Consider the following 15,736-nt stretch of genomic DNA (forward strand, 5'->3'; position numbering starts at 1 on the left):
GTTGCTTTTCCTCTGTGAATGTTTAAGTGAGCTGAGAAATGGAGAGGGTGAATAAGAGAATTCTGCAACCCCCAAATAGGGACTCCAGATTTACGGTTATAAAGCTGCATATTTCTGCAGACATTAAATGTATATATCGAAGTTGACCCAATATACGCTTTCAGCAGGAGTGCTCTGTTCTAAACCATCAGGGAATCTCTAGGAAATGATGATGTGTAAAGGCTTTAACATTTCTTGAACGCAAAGGAATTCCTGTTTTTAAGAGGACCACTAAATACTTGCATAAATCTTAAGACGCTTCTAAAGACTCCTAAGAAATTTATGAAATCATACCAGAACTCTTAATATTTTACATGTACTGACACGAAAAGGTTTCCAGGCTGGGAGAAATGAAAGTACAGGCTCCATGGCCACCCAGGAAACCCTGTTTATGAAAAAGGGCCATCATTTAAACTTTGTAATTTGCAGAAATATATTGGAGAAGTTAAAGAAATGTGTTGAGCTGCCAATTTAAAAAATGGTTTTCTGCTTGGAAAAGGTCACTTCCAGAGTAAAAACAATTACTCAGGTTATAAAATCCCAGTTTGGAAATAAGATACAGGTGCAAACTGAAAAGCTATTTATCTTCTTTAAAAAGCTTCCGTACTAAGAACAAGAAAGAAGGTATTCCAGTAGAACATGGAAGACACATGAAGAATTAAATTATTAAAATACTCTTGGGGCAAATCCTTTCGTATATTGTTTAGGGACTTTGGGGATGTAAATGAAGGTTCTGTTTCCCTCTGCTGGGGGATATAAAGGATCACAGTTCACTCTTTCACTGAAGAAAACACCTTTCTCTGAGCCCCTCTGAGCAAGGCGCCTCTGAGGTCATCTGGGAGATGGCAACGAATAAAACAGATGCGAACCCGGCCGCCACAGACCTGACAGGGGAGGGACAGACGATCCTACACGTATCAGTTCATACCAAGCAGTGGGATTTCTGCCAAAAGGCTACATTAAACTGAACTTCCTAAATTCCTTACCGACCATTGTTTAAGAGTGGGTAACCCTAAACGTGAGCATACAACTAAAACGAGTTACATCATAAGAAACTGGTACCTTCATCATTTGCTTTTACAAATCTCAGACAATATTACACTGTGTTAGCCTATGAAACGACTTGCATTAGCTGAGTAATGTTTTAAGATGCCATACTTCTCTGAAAAATTTTTAGTATCAACAACTGCATTAGTTAGTGTAAATTATATGTTATTTTCTAAAATCCCTAATTCTCTTTGGACTGATAGTGAGGTAGTTAATAATTTATATTTACCTAAAGACTTGTAAAGAGATTAAAATTCAAATAGGAAAAAACACACCTTATCACCTCACAATCCCTGTGAGTCATCTGCTAGGTATTTTTGAACACTTATTCTTAAAGCCCAAATTAACAAGGTAAAATCAATCGATATATAATGGGCATCTGATATGTCTGATAACATTTTAAAACCACAATTTAAAATCTCTAAATAATATACTGTCATTGAAATATACTGTTTGGAACCATGTTATGTATGTGTGAATCGAGGTATACTTAAGTAAATCAGTAAAAACTTGTGTATAATTGAGGAGAAAAGACTAGTAGCTCACAGAAAAGAAAATTATTCTCTGGGATGCAAACTATTGTCAACAAAGAAGGATCTGTATTCGTCTTGCCTCTGTAGGGTACGTCCAAAGGCAAGACATATTGCCCCCAGTGCAACATGTAATGCTGCTTTTCCTTCTTACTCTTTTTCTGACCCTCGTTCTGACTGTGGTCAGCTGTGAAAATAGCGAGGGCGCCTCACTTGGGGAGGAGCCCACGTTTCTAATGGTCCTCGTGTTACCCTACGTTGGGGCCATTTTAGAAACATTCTCCCTTTGGTGAATAACATGGTGCAGGCTATCTTTGACCAGGCATCCTTTTCAGACTGACCGGTCCCTTCTGGCAGCTCTTATCCATGCTGCACTTGTCCCAGATCAGGTCCTCCATGGTATAAGGTCGTTTGGAGGCTGGCAGGGAGTCCTTGTAACCAGACATTTTGGCATTCCCCAGACAGCACCTTAGTAGCTCCAAAGGATTTAATTTCCTCATCTTGTTCCTGTGCCCATGGCCTTGTACATGCACATGTAAGGGGATGCTAGGGATAATTCGACAGGAGTGGTATGCTCCAGTTTCCCCAGTGTAGTTCAACAGCATTGTATGAGCTACATTATTTGTCAGGCTCACATCAAAGACAGCAGCTTCGTTATCCCCTTTAGGGGGGGTGGCATTTGTAAATACATTCAAATTTGTCTTATTCAAACAGGGCAATGATTTCCATGTGACCATTTAGTAATCTCGCCAGATGTAGAAGATACCTATGTACCAAGGCTGACAAATGACCATCAAAAAGATTCCTGAAATATTTTATTTCTGGATTTGGCACATTAAATGTGTCTTCTTATAATTGGAGTCCACAATTTACAGGTCAGATTGTAAATAAAGCTGTAAGGCCCTACACATCTGCTGTATCATTCAGAATCAGAAGAGGTGGTTAAATGTCAAGACGAAATTGTGAAAAATAGCCTGGCAGGATTATGCAAAAACTGGACGGAAGCAGCCAGACGCTCTACCTATAGATTGTGAACACGAGAGCTTTAACAAACAAAAAACTGGGACCTTCATCTAAAAGACTGAGTAGGCTTATGAGACTTCTAAAGGCAGATTGTTAATGTGCTGGATGAAGCTGTGCTCTATCACTGGGCAGCACTGATAAAGAGTGTCGACGCATTGCATGCACAGGTGCAAGAAGCCGAGTGACGGGGTTCACTTTAGGGTTCAACAGTCTGCGCTGTCATGTCAACCTTCCCGCAGGGATTTATAGTTCTGTGGGCGACTGACACTAACGTACCGAAGACTCACAGCATCTCTGGTAGGGAGACACTGGCCTCAACTGCTTAACAACTTCTAACTTCACTCGGTTTTCCTCTAAGGCTCAGAGATGGATAATCTGCTTCCCACTTGAGTTTCAGACTTGTGATGATAAGCTGCCCAGGAAGGTCCAGTCCCGGTGGCCCCCGAGCCTACGTGGGAAGGCGCTCTACTCCACCCGCAGCCTGCTGGGGGGGAGAAGTCAATGCACCTTTCCAGTCAATGATCATCTTGAACTGCTCTGAGTTCCATCCTACAACTGTGGATGAGACACGAGAACACCTCCTAACTGTCTCCAAGAAGGTCTCACCTCTGGCCATATTTGTTCCAACTCAGATTTTTATTTTGTCTTCCCCCCAAAACCCTGCCTTTGCCCTCAAACAATAAAGTTGGGCTTTGCTCATCTCTGAACCAGGTCCTAATACCACAGCCTTACTACATTGAGAACACTGTTTCTGTCAAAGACTGACTCCAGCACTTTCTTGATGGGAACTAATTCCTCACTTGAAACCCATCACACAATGCAGAGGCTGAGAAGGATGACACAGCCTTTCTCTCTGTCATCAAAGACTATGTCCCCGCCTCCCCTGACCCGGTGCAATAGGGCATGTCTGTGAGCAAGTATCTCAGTGGCTGAAAGCTGCTGCTCTGTTCCACCAGGATTTCTTGTCTGGTCACCAGGACGTAACCAAAAGATAAAGATGACTCACTCTCAAAGACAAGGATTGACCCCTCCTTGGAAAGAACAGGCCCTACCTAACAACCTCTGCTATGTACTTATCTATGGGAACAGAAAATTAAAAAACAACAAAGCCTTTCTTCATCTTTCTTGTCAATGTGCAAGACATATTTCTAAAAACTGGATCTGCTCCCAAATGCCACAGCCACTGAGGGGAAAATAATACCAGTGCCCTTTACCTGAGTTGACACTTGTGACAGTTGGAGAGACAGGGGCAAAAAGAAAGCCTCCTTCAATGTCTGGAGTATGGCAGGAACCTAACCTCCTACACTTGATCATCACTAAAAGAATTAGATAGAAACCATTAGAAAAATATGGCGGTCCCTAGATTATTAAGCCACGACAGTGATGGAACTGTACCTTGGGGAGCTAATGTTTTCACACTGACTTTGCACTAAAGATGGCCCTTTAAGAGTATGGTGCCACTCATTTCTAGGTGGAATGTGTAACTTTAAGAAAAACAGTACTGTAATAATACTGGGAATTATAATTGATACGTGGCAGCAATGTGTGAGCAATGTCACATAAGAAATGCCTCATAGGGACTTCCCTGGTGGTCCAGTGGGTAAGACTCTGCGCTCCCAATGCATGAGGCCCGGGTTCGATTCCTGTTTGGGGAACTAGATCCTGTATGCTGCAACTAAGAAGCCTGCATGCCGCAACTAAGACGTCTGCATGCCACAACTAAAGATCTCGCGTGCCATCAACTAAGACCCAGTGCAGACTAAATAATTAATTAAAAATTATTTTAAAAAATGCCTCATAAACCCTCTTACCTACATGGTAAATAACAAGGGTCCAGGGTGCATTTAGAAGTAGGGTGGGAAGGAAATCTCAAGAGCAAAGGATAATGGATCCTATACTATCTAAACGTAACATATTAAGTGTTGTCAAAGAGGCAACAAAGAGAAACATTGTAGCAGCAGAGTATCACATGCCTAGAATTCCATTTATTAAAAGTGTTCTTCTTTTTCCTCTCCTTTACTGTAAGCTTTAAGCATCTCCGGCTTATTCTTTTGTGCTAGCCGATGGAATTTCACTGCTCAATCCTGAGAATCTGGCTAGGAGAAAGAATCTTGAAAAGAGGAGAACACTTCTTCCCTTACAGCTCCAGAGGAGTACAGACTTCTTGCTTCAAACAGTTATTTCTGATAAAGTGGTAAACTGGGATAATCACTAAGGTATTCATTTCAATCTGCTCCCCAGTGTGGAAACTCCCATAAAAACATAAACTCCTGTTTTCTGATTAACAAAGAAGTCTTTTAAGACATCTGTGAGATGCCTTCCGAGAGCATGGTGAGGAGCTGTAAAATGTAACCTTTCACTTCTAAAAAGGCCACTTTCTAACTGGTTGCCTTACTTGATAATTTGCTGTTCTGCTCATAATATTTAAAGCAGCATCTGTGATTTTTTTTCCTTGAAGGAATAAATACTTGTAAGATTTCCTTATTTTATTTTTTGGTTTACCAGAAGAACTTGGTATTCTTCTCTTTTCCTTTCGTGCATAAAGTATAAATAAACGATGCACCTCTGGTTCAAACAAAATTTTAAAATCTTTGTCTTATTTAAATTATCACACCCAAATTCAGCTGGTGGATAAGAGCCACAAAAGTATGGGACAAACTCATCTGCTAGAGAACAAAAGAGAGGAACTATTTTTTTAAGGTTTTTAAAAATTAATTACACGTATATATTAATTCAGAACTGTTTTCCCCCCTCTAACTTCTTCCTAAATTGGAGAGGTCAGAATCTGGTTTAACTCAACTGGCCTCCTTACCATCATGTTCCACTTAAATCCTTGTGCAGACAGCATTTATTGGGTTCTCTGCTGTTTACAGGAAGCTCTGCTCTGCTCCTGGGCCACAGAGTCCTATTCCCACTGATCCACTTAATACATGTATTGTGATTGACAGTCAATAGCCTAATCTTTGTTATAACAGATAGAGCATCATTCTTATTGTTGATAAATTATCATTCCCAGATTTCACTTAGTACAAATGGGACACGTCTTTTTCTTCTTCAAACACAAAACTCCAATCCACCTAATCTGTTCGGTCCACTGAAATGCTGCTTCTCCTCAGCTGTGTTTTACCTGCCAACATGTATTTAAAAACGAGGTAGACAAACTGAAAAGTCCAGTGCAACTTACTGTTAGTGGATATGAATGGACTTTTTGCTGTGAAATTTGAGTCATGTTTGACCAATGAAATAAACAGAAACTAAAATGCACAGCAAGCACAAGAATCAGCCCTTAATCAGTATCTTTCAAAGAATAATTTCAGCTAAGAATCTATTCACCTGCACAACATGCTGACTCTCAAAAGAATGACTGACATCATTCCATTTTTAAAAAGAGCTTAAAAAAAAAGACTCCTCTGCTTGCCTTCATAGAAAAGGGTAATTTTCTTCTTGATTAAATGTTTATTACAGAAAATAAAAGCCAAAAGAAGAAATACAAATCAGCGTAATTAAGAAGAGTCTTTTAAAATAAAACACTGAATGTGAGGGTGCTTTATTACCTGTAAAGCCCCACGCAAATGCAAAGTAGGATTAGAATCACCTCTGATATCAGGGTGGCCTCTACCCCAGTAAAAGTCTTCCTAGGGTTGAAGTAGGTGTCTGGGATGTTGTCATGCCCACAACTGCAGAAGCCAGAGTAAGAAATAAAACAGAACCACAATGCCCTCCAATCTAGTTGCCACTGGAGTCCCTCAGTGCCCCCCCTCACGAGGCCTCTCCCAGGCCGGTGTGACACCTCCTAGTAGCCATTCCTGCCCAGCGGGGGACCAGCTTATCCGGAAACTCCGCAGGGAAAGAGCAGCCCCTTTTGTCACTGGAGGTTCTAATCATAAGCAACTTGTGCTTTTATGTCAAAGTGAAGTCTCTCTTCCTGTAAGTACTACTTGTCTTCTTTGGAACTCGCAGAAATAGAAAATCCCTCTGCTGCGTGACAGACCCTGAATACTTGAAGACAATTAGGACACATTCACTTCCCTACCCAACCTTTCTGCAGGTTTAAATGTCAAAGCTGGCGATGTGAAAATTGGTGTCACTAAGCTAGCACCTACCTAACTAGTCTGGAACGTCAATCTGAGTCAAACATTTATTGCACCCTTGGTGTGTGAAGCATATAAAGGCGCCTAGTTTCTGCCCTTTAAGGATATCCAATCCAGTAGCTACAATTAATCTTAGTTAATAAACATAGTGTGCCCACTATATCTTAAGAACTTTTTATGGCTGACCTTGTTCCAGATAAAAGAAAAAAGGCTCATGTCTTTTCTTGCCAGAAATATAAGAAAATTATAAGTATAATACAAAAATAAGTATTTCTTAAAAGCCTCAACACTGTTAACATCAGTATTGCTGCAAATGCACTCCATCAAGTAATGATGATGTTAAAATGAATTTATGCAACGAATGACAGATGAAAGAGTTAAGCGCCCACATGAGTGATTTTCTGTCGTAAGTAAAAGGATTCATTTTTTAAAAAAAAGAATTAACAATAAAAATATCTAATTTCAAGAAACTTGTTTGTTAGACTGTTGTATTTACATGTGCTACAGTAGAAATCTGATACACACAAATTATTGCCTGGTACTTTAGATTTTAAATATACCTAAACTGAATTTACTGAGTAATTATAACATGATGCAGAGGAACAATAAAAACTATTTTATTTTAAGGTTTTCCAATAGTGTGTATGTATACGTAAACATATGTGTATATACACATAAACATACCATAAGCTTTAAAACCTTCTCCAAAAATATTTCACGTAAGATGAACATTTAGCCTAAAGAAATGAATTCAGAACGTCTTTGGAGGTAAAAGTCACTTTAAATGTTAGCATTCTTTTCCTTATAATTCAACGGCAAGAAAATGCAAGAGAATTCTTGACTGTGCAAAACAAAACAAAACCCATGTAATAAAACAATAACAATGCTCTTTAAATAAACGTCAAACTTAAAAGTATTAAAACGTCAATTCTAGCTTTAACACTCTTACAGGTTGGTTTCTGGAAATGTGTAATATATTACCGTATGACAGCTTGTATTTTGTTGTAAGACCGATTACTGCAACCTAAATTACAGAGCACGATCATACTTCCTCTCAGACCACTTCATTTGCATAATTGGAATAGATCATACGGCTCAATATCAAAGCTTAAAATTAATACAGGTAAGCATGAAAACGTAAGTTAGATAAACTAGACTAACTCGCTGTAGCAGACGGCAGCTCTGTCGCCGAGCCTGGAGCTCTGCTGCATATTTGCATTATGCTCAGTTTCATGAATCACAAGCAAATCGTTATCTAGGGTAAACTAAAGCCCATATCAAAGCTTTAGAAAGGGGCTGTAAAGATAGAGTACTTACGTAAAGGGTTATCAGGACAGGAGACAATGCAACTTATCTGGGAGGGTCTCTAACGTCCACAAGGTGGTAAACGCATTTAAATAGCGATGTGGATTCAGACGGCCTCCTCCCCACAGCATCCCAAACAAAGCAGGGCCAGGCCCTCGGGCGCTCCTGGTGCACCTGCAATGCGGATCCCTCACCCTACAATCCCACCCCGGGGCTGGCAGAAGCGGCCCCTGGGCTGTCCTCTCCTCTCCCTTCGGATTGGCTTGGGTGCGCAGTGGGGACGGACTGCAGCCTCGACTGGAGCCCTGGCAAGGGCATCCCCCTCCCCATAACGGGCTGGAAGACCCTGCAGGCAGCCGGCGCGGGAGTCGCTGCGCCTCACTTTTGCCCTCCTTTCCACCTCTTGGTTTTTCCCCCCGAGATGTCTCCGCAAGGGGACACCCTTCCCCAGCCCGTGGGTCGGGAGCACCCCTCCCCCTGCAGTGAGGGCTTTAAAAATTATCTAAATGAGTTTCTGCCTCGACAGATGCCTCCGCCCCCCCACCGGCGCCCGCAGAGCCTCACTGCAGGTACCGCCAGGTGAGCGGGGCTGGACTCGGTCACACCTCGGGCCCCGCCTCACCTGCGGGCGCGGCCGTCGCGGTCCTTCAGGCGGCTCCCCCCCTCGGCGCGGTCCTCCGGGCGGGCGGCAGCGGGGGCCTGCGGTCCATGGGCGGGGCGGCGGGCGGGGCTGGCTCCCGGCTCCGGCCCTGCCCCGGCCCGGCCGCCGAGGGAGGTCAGTGGGCACCGCCCGCCGAGCGCATCTCGCCGGCTCCCACCCGAGCGCTCGCCGCGGTGCACGCTGGGAGCGGGGGCCGGGGCGGCGAGGCCTGTCCGCGCTGACCGGGAGGGCGGCAGAGGCGCCGGCGCGGCGGCGGGTCTGTGTCTGCGGGGAGGGGCGGGGGAGGCCGATCGATACTCACTTCCCGGGGAGGGGGCGACGCCCCCCTCCCGCAGCTGTTAGGGGTTGGGGAACGGACCGAGGGGAAGGGAGGGTCTGGCCGGTGGGACGCAGGCGCAAAGCTCAGGTGCGGTCGCACTGCGGTTGCCCGGGGTAACGCGGGCCCGGGTGGGGCGCGGGGGAGGAGGAGCGAGGCGGGCGAGCGGGAGCGCGCGCGCGCTGGGCGGTGGGGGTTGGGGGGTACCCGGGACCAGCCTGGGATTGGGGGGAGGGCACGCGCGGGCGGCCAACGGGGGCGGGGGCAGGGGAGGGGGGAAGGGGAGAGGGCCGGGCGGCGCGCATGCGTGCGGCCCCCGCTCCCCTGGGGCTCGCTGGCCTCGTGCGTGCGCACGCGCGCTGTCCCCCGGAGGCGTCTGGGTGTGCGGAGCGCGCGCGCGCGGCTTGGAGGCGCACCTGTGAGGTGTCCCTTGAGGAGAGGGAGGGTGGGTGCGCGGAGTCCGCGGCCTGGGGCGCTTCAACCCCTCACTTGGAGTGAGTTGTGGGGCGGCCGAGCTGCAGTCTCTTTATTTCTTCTTTGAGTCAAGGCGGGGGCGGGGGGCGGGGGCCGGGGAGTGGGCTCGGGGTCGGAAGAAGGATGAGTGGATTAAAGAAAAGAAAAACAACCCATCACTTAGGATGGGCCTCGAGCCGGGGCGGGTGCCCGGGCATCGGTGGGAAAGGTCAGAGCAGCTACCGCGCAGCTGGGCGGCCTGGCGGCCACCGGGCCGGCCCCGGGGAGGGCAGCCTGGCCTCTGGCCTCGGCGAGCCGGCGTGGGCCCGCAGTGCCGGGGAGCGGGGGTTACAGATGGCGGCAGGGTGCGCGGCGGCGGAGGTGCAGCGGCAGGGGCGAGGCCGGGCGGAGGCCCCGCGGGAGCCGGACTCCCGAGCCGGGCTCCATTGTTGTTGGAGCTGAGGGAAGGGGGAGCAAAACAGCTTTAGAAACCCGTGAAGCCGCGCCTTGGAGCCTTTCCAGGCGGGTCCGCGGAGAGGCGGTAATGGCCGCGCCGTGGGATCAGGGAGCCAGGCTGTGTCGCGGAGAAGCTTGGCTGCATGATGTGATGTTGTGTTTTTTTTTTAGAGCGCCTCGCGTCCCAGCAGAGCCAGCCGAGCATCCTACTCAGGTGATGAGGAACCCTCCCGGCACCCAGCGCAGATCGCTGCTGCCGCTGGACGCCTCCATTGTTTGACCATAACAAGGGCCGGATTCTCAACCCAGGTAAACTGGATGGCAGCGCCGTCGAGCTCCCTCTTACCTCCCACATCCAAAGGAACCTCCTCTCCTCTTTCAGGACTTTACTCCAGTTTTCTCCCTGTGCCCTGCTTCTGATTAACTCAACATATCCACCTCCCAGACATTTCCCCATCTGGCTTAATCTTCCCGCATCTCTCTGCCAAGTCACCTCTCATTTCCCTCAAAACTCAGCTCCTTTGTGAAACCTTCCTTGCCGAACTCTAACAACTAAATCTCTCTAGGAGGAGCCTGTTCCGGACTTTTCTAGTTGATAGTTGATTGGTTGTCTTATTGCAACAAAGGAGACTAGATGTTTTTTAAAAATTCTGAGCTATTGTTTTTTTTTTAAAGGAACGTTTTGTGATAGTTTATTGTTTTAAAAGGATCGAACTGTTTTTGTTTCTATATTTTGTCCTTTTTTTGGGGGGGGGCCCTACTTCCTTGGTAGATGCACAGCTTTTTAGAACAGAAAAATGACCTTCGTGTTCAACCCACAGGTTAATTTAAATTTTAAAAATTAGTTTTAAATTAGCAAAGTAAAGCATTTTCGTTGTAAAAATGAAAACATTACAGAGATGGGCTAAAGTCTTTGACTACAAATCTCTGTCCCCAGAGATAACAACTATTATGTTTGGTGTGTATCCTTCCAGATCTTTAAAAATGTTTTTACGATCTAAACAATGTGTGTACTTGTATTATCTCTGACTGTTTTAACAAGTACAAGTGTACTCTAGCTTTCAGTTTTAGCATGTGATGCATTCACTCATTTTGCAGAACTGCTGCATCATGTTCCATAGTTTGAGTGCACCATAGTTTATTTAGCCATTTCCTGGATTGATGGCAATGGATGTTTTAACTTGATACTTAAACAGCTTCTTTGGTTGTCGTTCTCTAGTGAAATGACATTTTAGTGAAGGGAGCACAAATCTACACTAATTACAGAGCCTAAGCTTTTATGATGGAAGTTCTCTTTGGTTCAGAAATTTACATGTAGGAGCCTCCACCCCTCCCCCCGTTGTAATTGTGACTCTACTACTTTCAAGTCCTGTGACCTTGGGGAGGACATTTAATTACTCTAAGCCTCAGTTTTCTTTTCTACAAATGGTGTTAATACCTGATCTGTCCCACCAAGTTCAGTCATATGATGTATGTGAAAGTCTTTGTAGAGTGTAAAGTGGTATATAATGTTGATTTAATTGGCCTTTGTGATCTGAAGGAATTTTTAATTTACAATATAATTTATATTTTCTTTTTTGACCAGATATGTATATTACAGAATACTACAGATAGCCAACTTTGAATGCTGTTTAATTTCTGATTTTGCTATATTTTTACCAAGTACTGTTAATACATTAGACTTCTGAAAGAGTATTTTACAAAGCACTTTTCATAGTGCTTTACATACCTTAAAAATAAGGCATAAAAATTAGTTGCCTGAGAATAAAGTATCAGCAACTTGAACACTACATAAAACTCTCATAATATGTAAACAGAACTTACTTCCTAGTGATGTAAATTTGTGTATGTGTTTTTCTGAAGCAGCAGCAGATTCAGGTTAGTTTTTATGTCCTTTGAGTAAAATGGATTCTTATGGAGTTTGCAGGCAGTATCAGAGTTTTAACGGTAAATATTTATTGAATAATGTGATGGGTATCATTTAAGATGTAAGAGATACCATTAGGGGCTTTGTAGGTGTTTTTCTTTCATTCATATATGCATGAATGTTTGTAGTGTGGTCAGCAAAATCAACTTGACCCTGTTCTCTTGTAATTGATCTATGGGGGGAGAGGAGATCAGAAATTAAACACAATCGCGCAGCTGCGTGTAGAATCATAAACTGGTATCTGCTATGAAAGTGAAGTAGCATTGGCTATGAGAGAGTATAAAAAGGGGACCAAATTTCAGATTGCAGAAGGAGGGCCCAGGAAAGACTTTTTTGCAAAAATAAGGTTTGAGCTGAGATCTGAAGGGTGAGTAGGCGTCAGTGTAGAATGAGATGGGGGATAATTTTCCAGGCAGGGGAACAGCCTGTAGGAAGGCCCAGAAGGGGGGAAGCTTTGCCCATTCCGGGAACTGAAAGAATGACGTGTGGATAGATTATGGTGGGTGAGGGGCAAGTGTGGCTAGGCAGGGGCCAGATCGTGTAGGGTCTTGTAGGGCAGGTTAAGGATGTTTTATTTCACCCTGAGTGAAATGGGAAACCATTACAAGGGTTCGGTTTTAAGTAGGGGAGTGACATAATCAGATTTGCATGTTTAAACAACCACTCCAGCAGCTGCGTGCAGAATGTAGGGGTGGAGAGTCGAAGTGGGGGAGACCAGGTAGGCCATTTCAGAGGCCTTTCTAGAAGAGAAGTGGTCTTTCCCGTCCAGTTCACGTTGACTTTAAACTACCAGCTAAACTAAGATCAAGATAGGTATTTGATTTTAAAAATAAATAATTGATTTTAAAAATAAATAATTCTTTATTCCTAAAACGTAGGCATAAAAATGCACTTTTTTAATGCGAAAGGCACACATATGTTAAACTATTCATACTATGCTTAACAGAAAAGTATCAGAGTCAAATTAAAATTTGGGGTATTTAACATGTTTTTGGTAAGTTTTGTCAGAGCAGGAATACATGAAATAAGACTGAGGCAAGGCTCTAAAATGAAAAGAAGGGAAACATTTGTAGATGCTGTTGGCTTAAAAAAATGAGAATAACAGAAAAAACAGACAAAAAAATCGAGAAAGTGACTGGGCGCACAATGTGTATATAAAAGTCATAGCTTTCTGAATACTAAAAATAACCTGGCAGAAACTAAATGGATAAACAACCAAAACAGCAGGCTCTGATCACAGTGCAACAAAAAACAAGAAACAGGTAAGCACAGCCTCACCGAGACAAGTGCGGTCTGCCTGGAGGAGACCAGAAAACATCCTGAAAGATAAGACAATGTCTTAAACAGAAGGACAGGCCGTATTCCTGGATGCGATGTTTAAACGTTATAGAGATGCCCTTTTTTGGGTGAACTGGACAGAATAGTGAGTAATGAGGTGGGACAAACCCTATCTGATTGTTTAAACATATTGTAGAATCATGTTTGTTCTGTACAGGTCACTGGAACCTATTCAGCACCCCAGAGATAAACTGTATATGGGAATGTAATAAATGACAAACCATCGTGAATGCCCTTCAAATCAGGAAGAAAATATGGAAGTAAATATTAAACATCTGGAAAAAAGAGTTGTGCACGCTGAGGTGGACAGAGCACAGGCTTTGCAGTCACACAGACTTGAACTGGATTATTTTAAGTGAGGAAAGTAATACCTACCGTGCAGCTTTTGTGAGAGAGAGATACAGGTCTTCGCACCTATGGGGCACTCAAATCTGTTGCTAGTTAAAATCAATGTATTAGATTATGTACACATTTAAAACTTCTTTAAGAAGAAAGAGAAAACAAAAGCCTAGGATCAAAAACTAAACCACAAAGTAGGAAAATATTTATGACAAATATAAGTGAAGAGTTAATATCTTCAACATGCAAAGGACTCACACAAATCAATGAGGAAAATCATGAAAATCCACACGTGGTTGCAGGATGTGGATAGTTCACTGGATAGAAGTATAATTTGTTCAACATTTGGAAAGATGTGTGATCTCACTCATAATCAAATAATTGGTAATTACTCCTATAGAAAAGTAAAAGTCTCTTCTCAGTAGCAACAAAACCAGAACACATTTAAGAGTAAAACACAAATGTACAAGAGCTTTATGAAAAAAGTAAAAACCTTTACCTGAAGAATTTAAAAGCTAACCTAAATAAATGGGCAGACATTACATGTTTCTGGAAGGGACGGCATCTTTGTAAAGATTGCAATACTCTACAAATTAAACTGTAACTTCAGTGTTATTCCAGTTGAAATCCCAGTGAGACTTATTTCTGGACACTTGATAAATTGCTTCTAAAATTTGTCCAGAGGACTAAACGTGCTAGAGTGGCCAAGAAATTTTTCAAGCGGAAAAATAGTGATGAACGATTTGCTATGCCAGATATCAAAACATACTGTAATGGTACAGTAATGTAAATGGTGAGCACAAGAATAGACAAGCTGGTACATGGACAAGTAGAATCCAGTAACAGACCCATATATATATATATATATATATATATATATATATATAGGAATTTATTATATAATAAAGTTGGTATTTTGAAACAGTTGGGCAATGGTTGTTTGATGTATTGTATAGGGAAAAATGACTATTTGGAAAGAAAGATTCTACTTCCCCATATTCAAAAATGACTTTTATTTGAATTAAAGAACTAACTCAAAGACAAAAACACCTATAAAAGTACTAGAAGAAAATATAAGAATTTATTATGTTGGAGGATGTATTATGTTGGGAAAAATGTTTTTGGGGTAGACCATTTAGGTAAGACCAAGGCCCCAAATCGTAAAAGGATGATAAGTTGGAACATCATCAAAGCTGATATTTCTGAGTGACAAAAAAACATCACAAGGTGACAGACTGGGGAAAAAGTTTTGGTAACATGTATAAACAAAGGATAATAGAATTGACACAATTAAGAAATGAATGGAGAATATGAATAGTTCTGAGAGAAATGAAAATATCAAAGCAATGACAGGAAATTCAACCTCACTTGTGATTAGGGGAATGGAAATTAAAACAGTGAGGTTTTTTTTGGGGGGGGGGGGTGGCTCTCAGGCTAAAATTTAAAAGCTGCCCAAGGATGTAGAGAAAAAGGTACCTCGTATATTCTTGGGAACATAAAATTGGTTCGACCTTTCCAGATGACAGTTTGCCCAAACCTGTCAAAATTTTAAAAACATCCATATGCTTTTATCTAGCAGATACACTTCAAGGAATTGATGATATTCTAATAAGAAGATACAAGTTAGTTTGAATGAAGTCTGTCGCAGCATCACTTAGAATGAGGAAAAACTGAAGATGAACACAAAAAATTTGGTACCTGTACACTACGGAATGTTACGTAGCTTTTTAAAAGAGAGGTAGATTTGTATGTATTGACATAGCTTGGATAGATGTCTAGAATATATTTTTGAGCAGGTTTAATTCCGTTTCTTTGTAAGATACAAAACAAAATAGTGTGTGTGGTTGTGTGTGTGTGTGTTCTGAATAAAAATAGAGACAGATCTAGAAAGATATGTGACTACTTCTGAGGGGAAGAGAATAGGGGAGACTGAATTTTTATTTCTGGGACTGATTTTATATTTATTTCACAATGTTTTGGATTGTTGAAGTTTTTTTTTCCTTTTTACAATGAGATTTACTTGTAATGAAGATTTTACAATTTCTCACTTAATAAAGGCCTAAATTTAGACTAAAAAATTTTAAGACCTAGGACTTGTGAGGATGTAGCAAAAATGTCACACTCTTATGTTACATTAGACATATGTATCAAGAGCCTTAAAAGTAATCATATTCCTTGATGTAGCAACCACTTAGGAGCCATCAAAGGAAT

The 15,736-nt window shown here is 42.6% G+C and overlaps 2 protein-coding genes across 8 annotated transcripts in view; one reads left to right on the forward strand and one right to left on the reverse strand.

The window, feature by feature from the left end:
- CCDC92 (coiled-coil domain containing 92) overlaps positions 1-8,877 on the reverse strand; it is a 29,725-nt gene extending 20,848 nt beyond the window's left edge. The window contains exon 1 of the mRNA XM_027125061.1: positions 8,658-8,877. The gene's annotated coding sequence lies outside the window, so the exon portion shown is untranslated. The remainder of the gene's footprint in view (positions 1-8,657) is intronic.
- ZNF664 (zinc finger protein 664) overlaps positions 8,839-15,736 on the forward strand; it is a 35,942-nt gene continuing 29,044 nt past the window's right edge. For 6 of the 7 annotated variants that reach the window (XM_027125067.1, XM_027125064.1, XM_027125068.1 and 3 more), the window contains exons 1-2: positions 9,380-9,506; positions 10,093-10,230. The gene's annotated coding sequence lies outside the window, so the exon portion shown is untranslated. Of the gene's footprint in view, positions 8,953-9,379; positions 9,507-10,092; positions 10,231-15,736 lie in introns of those variants that run through there. The other variant, XM_027125066.1, reaches the window with a different exon arrangement.

Source organism: Aethalodelphis obliquidens, unplaced genomic scaffold (genome assembly GCF_003676395.1).
Source record: "Aethalodelphis obliquidens isolate GAN/ISIS:26980383/991018 unplaced genomic scaffold, ASM367639v1 scaffold28, whole genome shotgun sequence".
NCBI lineage: Eukaryota > Metazoa > Chordata > Mammalia > Artiodactyla > Delphinidae > Aethalodelphis > Aethalodelphis obliquidens.